Raw genomic sequence first — 6,675 nt, forward strand, 5'->3', positions numbered from 1 at the left:
AAAGAGAGCTGTGGTGGTTCTGCCCCCAGCAGAGCTGATGACGCCCGAACTGGCAGGAGCGCAGAGATAATCATACCCGACCTGACAGAAGCTTAGGAGTGAGTGCGCGAAGTGGTTATAAAAGACTCCCTACCCCTCAAGAGAAAGGTATATGAACTTTGCGCCATCTGGTTTTATCTTGCCTTTGAAGAAACACTGACTTGAGCTTTGGAGCAATCTCACCGGGTTTCTCCCCGGAGATTCTTCACCTTCTTCTCTGTTTTAGGCCCCTGTTGCTCCAGTCAGAGGCAAGGTCGTTCACAGGTAGGACCGGCCGGATTGCGCACCATCAATTATAATTAATATAGCGGGATTCATGAATATCCTACAATTTTATTGTAATGCATCAAGTAAAAGTTCAAAATACTTTATATAGATTTTTACAAATTATTACGTGCATGGAGCCATTATTATGTCATTATCTATTTAAGTCCATGACAAAAATTATAAGCAACTATTATATTGTCATTACCAAACCATTTATTTTCTGTTTTATTAGTTTCACTTTTAATATTAACAAAAAAAGTCAACTTAATAATAAATTTTCAAATATTTTTTAAATATTATTTTCATTTTTGTAAATAATAAATATGTTGTTATTTAGTGTAAATTAAAATATTAATTAATCAATTATAAAAATATAAAATTTCAACTTAAAAACATTTCAGACCTACTAAAATTTCTAAGTAAATATCATATACAAATTCAAAAATTTTAATTACTAAATGCGGAATAGTTGATTTGATAGGTTCAACTTAATATTAAATTCTCAAATATTTTATAAACAATACTTTTGTCTTTATAAATTAAACATAAATATATATATATATATATATATATATATATATTATTTAATTGGATTACACGTAGGTACTAAATTAAATGAAGCCTATTGTGTTTCATTTTGAAGCACAAAATAGGAAGTTGGTTAGTGGTCTAAGATCTCCTTTAGATTTTTGGCAACTTGGTTTTGAGTCTCGCCATATTAGACATATCATATCGATATTAGCATGGGTTTGAAAACCGGACCAGACTGGATATGGTTGGACCGGTTGACCCAGGAACCACTCAAATAACCGGTTGACCGATTCATCCTACATTGATTTGATCAGCGACCTTTTGACCTGAGTGATCGACCCAAACAACAATTTTAACCATTTTTTATTTTCTTTATTTTTTTAAGTCAAAATAAACCATTCATTTGAACCGGATGATGGTATCATTCAACCCGGGAACCAGTTCCCAAAACGGTTCCATGTCCGGACCAGTTTATAAAACCTTGATATTTAGAACCTTGCATGATCTTATACACCACACCAGACCTGTAGTTCCCAATATCAAGGTTCATCCCATGGGAGCTAAGTTCTGCTACAAACAAGACGTGTACAATGGGGCACGTAATTCAAACAAGAGTGAACACCAATCACCCGTAAATAAGGTATCAATAGTTGTATGGTACACTGACGTGTTCATTTTTTATTGGATTAGATAGCCCGTTGTACATGACTTGTTTGCAGCAAATTGGATGTGTCATTGATCCCACCTTTCCATGCACCTTTGGGAGTGATACTAAGTGACCATCACAGAAGTCTTTAATACATGTTGGGCTTTGATCTTAACCTCAACAAAACTCTGAGCTTAAGTAACCGAAATTGAATCTAGCTGTAAGCCAGCTCGAACACCTTTAGGAGTGATGAGGGATTTCGGGCCTGTTTTAGTTTGGGACGTCTGAGCTGAAGATTCAGCTACTACTACTACTATTAGAGATAACCCTTCAACTAACTGACTGACAGAGTGACAGCCCATTTGGGCTCTCCTGATTTTTTCACCAAACAAGTTTTAGAGACTGTTCTGTAGAGTCCACCTCAAAAAATCAGAACCATTGTGAAGTGCTCTAAATAAGGAAACCGGATTCCATCAGTGCAGAACTCGTTCCAACAACCTTTATAGCCTTGCATTGGGAATATCTCCCCATGAAATTAAACATAAAAGTACGGAGTTGTTCCTGATGCAAGGCTGTAAAAGCTGTTCAAACAATGGTGTTCAAACGGGCCTTGCATCTGTTCTGTAGAGTCCACCTCAAAAAATCAGAACCATTGTGAAGTGCTCTAAATAAGGAAACCGGATTCCATCAGTGCAGAACTCGTTCCAACAACCTTTATAGCCTTGCATTGGGAATATCTCCCCATGAAATTAAACATAAAAGTACGGAGTTGTTCCTGATGCAAGGCTGTAAAAGCTGTTCAAACAATGGTGTTCAAACGGGCCTTGCATCTGTTCTGTAGAGTCCACCTCAAAAAATCAGAACCATTGTGAAGTGCTCTAAATAAGGAAACCGGATTCCATCAGTGCAGAACTCGTTCCAACAACCTTTATAGCCTTGCATTGGGAATATCTCCCCATGAAATTAAACATAAAAGTACGGAGTTGTTCCTGATGCAAGGCTGTAAAAGCTGTTCAAACAATGGTGTTCAAACGGGCCTTGCATTGACTGAAGCTGATCTCCTAAATAAGTTATTATATACTTTTTAGCCTCAAATAACTGACTGACACAGCCAATATGATCTCTCTGATTTTTCAACAAGCATATATATAGTTTATAGCAATGTTTTCGAACTGTCGTTGACCCAGACAGTCAGACCATTCAGCCTAGGAACCATTCAGGCAACCAGTTCTATTTTACCCCGAACTTGGTCTCTGGCCAAAAACTGTTGAATTGGTCAATGACCCATTGACCCGGATGTTGAACTGTCGACCCGGTTGATCTGTTCAATGGTTTTTGACCATTTTTATTTTAAATATTTTTTTAATTTTTTTGTCAGAACAGTTTGTTCCATTCAAACCTGACAGTCAAACTGTTGACCTGAAAACCGATGAACAGAACAGTTTCAGTTCCGGTTCATTTTTTAAAACATTGGTTTATAAGATATTCATGTAGAGTTCACCTTGGAAAGCCAAAAGTGCTTCAGCCCTTCCAAACAGGCACCCTAACTGTAGGAGTTTCTTAGGCCTCTTGGGTCAGGTTTTGGAGATACAACTACACTTAAAATTTGTACCTACCTTTCTATTTACAGTAATTCAGAATTCTACTCATCATAAAGAGACTTTATATACCTCAAATTGCATGCATGCCTAATGCCTTTAACAATTAACATTACTTAGATTTCAAAATTGAAGAGTCCATACAATTCAGGCAATCAGAATTTGATCCGTTTATAATTGGATCAAATATGGACTGCATCAGTCTGATCTAATAGGCTAATATTGTTTCATATGCATATCGAAGAACCATAATTCTTTTTCTTGGTAAACGAAGAATCATAATTAAAAGTCTGATTCGAATCTGATCTATTTGCTGCGCACCCTCTATGTTGAGCTAGATCAAACAAGACCTCTATCCAATCCATTGGATTGGACCTTTTTTAGACCAAATCCAATTGAATTTCTTAATTACCAAACCCAATCCAAGTTGTTACCTTGCTAGCTCCTAAAACTAGGGGTGCAACTTGAGCGGGTTTGGGTCGGGTGCAAGCCCAACTCTTAAGGTGCAAATCTCGGTTTGGGCTCGAATTGGGCTTGGTTTCAAGATGGGTCAGGTTAGGTTAGTCAAACTTGGGTGGGTTGATTGGATTTGAAAGAATTTATGCATATATTTTTTTGTAATCATCTTTTATTTGGCTTAATGTTCGATTTAAAAGTAGAATTAATTTAATTGAAAATATGTAACGTATGCATAAAAAAAAGATATTTTTATATAAATAAAATACACATATGTATGTATTTCTCTTTTTTTTTTTTTCGGTGGGGGGGGGCTCTCCGGTTGAGTCAGGCAAGGGTGGGGTTGGGCTGGGCTTGGGTTAGTTCAGTCTACCTAAGGCCTTAGCCCAAGCCCAACCCAAGATTAGGTCGGTTTTGAGTTGTTCTCTGGCCTAAGCCAAGCCAGTAGCATAAAAACTTAAGCCCAATCCATGCAAAAACTTGTCACCTTAGCTCCAATTAGAATGATGTACCTTATGACATTTAATGTAAATGACTAAACTACATATTTGATTCATGTTACTATGGTGTGTTTCTGTGTAATACCCTTAAACTGGACACATATGAGACTCGTGTTAGTTTAGAATCTTCACAGCCATTGGATAGATTTGGAGAGATTTATCCTGCCAAGGCTGATACTAATGTGCCGCCAAGTTGGTTGGGGTGGCTTGTCTCAGTTGCCAGGGTGAGACCTAAGGTACATGCAGTGTGGGTTTTTTTGAAACCTTGAACCGGACCAGAATTCTATTATTGCCCTAGACCTTGGAGATAGATGGGCAAAACTTGAATGTTACACTTGACCCTAGACTTGATTATGATACTGCACTAGGTGTCGGATTGGGCTGTCTTTGATATGCCAATCAGTAAGATCCTTAGAGGGGGTCAAAACCTGGGTATGTTGGGACATTCTGAGAATTCATCTGAGTGGGTGATCATAGTGACAGGATCAACCCCTTTGTTGGACAAAGTGAATGATCAAGGATGCACTCTCTCTGATGGAAACCAAAAACTGCCGGCAGTCGATTTCAACCATTGAAATTTGTTTTGCAAAATATATATATATATATATATATATATATATATATATTTGCATTTTAATTCTTGGAATCCATGTGAGTAGAGAGTGCAGCACTGTACTTTGCAGCCGAGGGAGAGGTCCTCTCTTGTCGGGCAATACTTGATCATTATAGGCCGAGAGGTTAAGTGTAAGACCATTGAGGGTAATACCTGATGGGCTAATCTTGTATCTATCTACAGTCCTTGGGTTTTTATAAGGTGGCTTGACCCATGGACCATTTAGTATAAATGTTGGGCCCAATAAGAGCCCATGGTGATGGACTTAGGGGTTCACTGTCTCCTACAGTGAATTCGACCAAGGCTTGTAACAAAGGTTAGGCTGAACCCATATGACTGATGTGTAGATCAATGTTTGGGTCCTACGTAATACAAGGATATCCAACTGGGCAGCAGTTTGGAGGTTAAGTGAGCACATAGACTTAATGGGCCTAAAGCCCAATTCGAACTGGCTTAATGAGATTAATTAAAGAGGGGCGGTTTTAAGATTTAGATCAGTAGATAGGATAAGGGATTGTCCCTATCCACTCAGAGAGTCCAGATCCAAATAAAGATTTGGATCAGGAAACTCCTAATTAGATTAGGAGGGTTGATCTTTATCTACAGATAAGATAAGGGATTATCCTTATCTCTTAAAGAGTGTCCAGATCCAAATACAAGATTTGGATTAGGAAACTCTTAATGGGATTAGAAGAACCTCTCTTTAAGACTATAAATAGAGGAGCAGGGCGAACCTCCAGTTCATCCATCAGTCTACTGATTTAAGAGAGAAGACAACATACAGTTTGACTGCTTCTATCTTCTGCTCTTGCTCTCTCCTGCTATTGCCGCCATACCTGTTCGATCTCCACTGTGGGAGCAATCAAGAAAGGTTTTTTATATTATATTTTGGCAAAAAAGGTAATCATAAGTCGTGCTCACTAGCCCTCCATCATATTCTTGCTGAAGAATCAGGTTCTTGCTGAAGACCCATCCTACTGATTCTGCTTCATCCTGCACCGTGTCATCTTCGGTGGAAGCAGTGTTTGGATCTATCCTTCGGCGTGAACACCTTCATTGGAGGTTAGTTACTTTGTATCAGGTATAATCCTCCACTCCCTTTTAGTTTCAGATCTGGTTTGGTTTAGGTTCAAGATTGATCCTTGAAAATGCAATTTTCTAAAATAGGGAATGTGATTCCCACATGGGAGAGAGAGAAATTTTTTGAAATTTCGCCCAACCTATCTGCAGGGTTCGGCCATGCATATGATGGATCTCTCATCTCTTCAAAATTAGGGTCGGATCAGGTTAGAATCGTTAGACCCCGTACAAGTTGCACCCCTAGAGCTAGAAGTGTCAATGGGTCAGGTTTGGTTCAAGTAGGGTGTATTAATCCCGAGCCAATAACTAATTGGTTCTATAATACCCAGAACCAAACAAACTATTAATTAGGATAATCAGGTTGTGACCTGATTAGATCCGATTATATTTGACTTCTATAATTAATTAACTACGATAATAATAAATTAGAACTTCATTTCTTATAACATATTTTTATTAAAAATAGAAGTAAAATAGTAAATTGTTTATATGTTGATAAAATAAGTGTTTCTAACCAATATTATCTTATATATTGTGCATGAAATGTATCCTTTAAAACATAAAATATAGCAAAAATTACAAGAAAACAAAGATAGTAAAAATCTGATTGGATCTTAATCGATTTAGAACAACAAGAACCAGTCTCCACCCAATTATTAATCAGGACACAAAACACAAATTTAAGAATAAAGTCCAATTTTAAGATCCACCGGAAAGGGTGGAAGTTGCCTTGCTTGAGGTGCTTTGGAGAAGTCACTAAAAGAAGTTTGTTTGTTTGCTGAAAGATGGCTATTAATCTTGGCTTTCCAGGTTTTTTTACCAAGAATTAATCTTAATGGGGTCCACTTCACAAAACCAAAAGATTCCACATAAAAGCCCTCTCAAATGGGCACCCTAAGCTCTGTGCTTTGGGTTTAGTGTTCAAAAAGTGTTTTGGCTTTAGAC

This window comes from Nelumbo nucifera, chromosome 4 (assembly GCF_055504915.1).
Source record: "Nelumbo nucifera cultivar China Antique chromosome 4, China Antique-T2T, whole genome shotgun sequence".
Taxonomy (NCBI): Eukaryota; Viridiplantae; Streptophyta; class Magnoliopsida; order Proteales; family Nelumbonaceae; genus Nelumbo; species Nelumbo nucifera.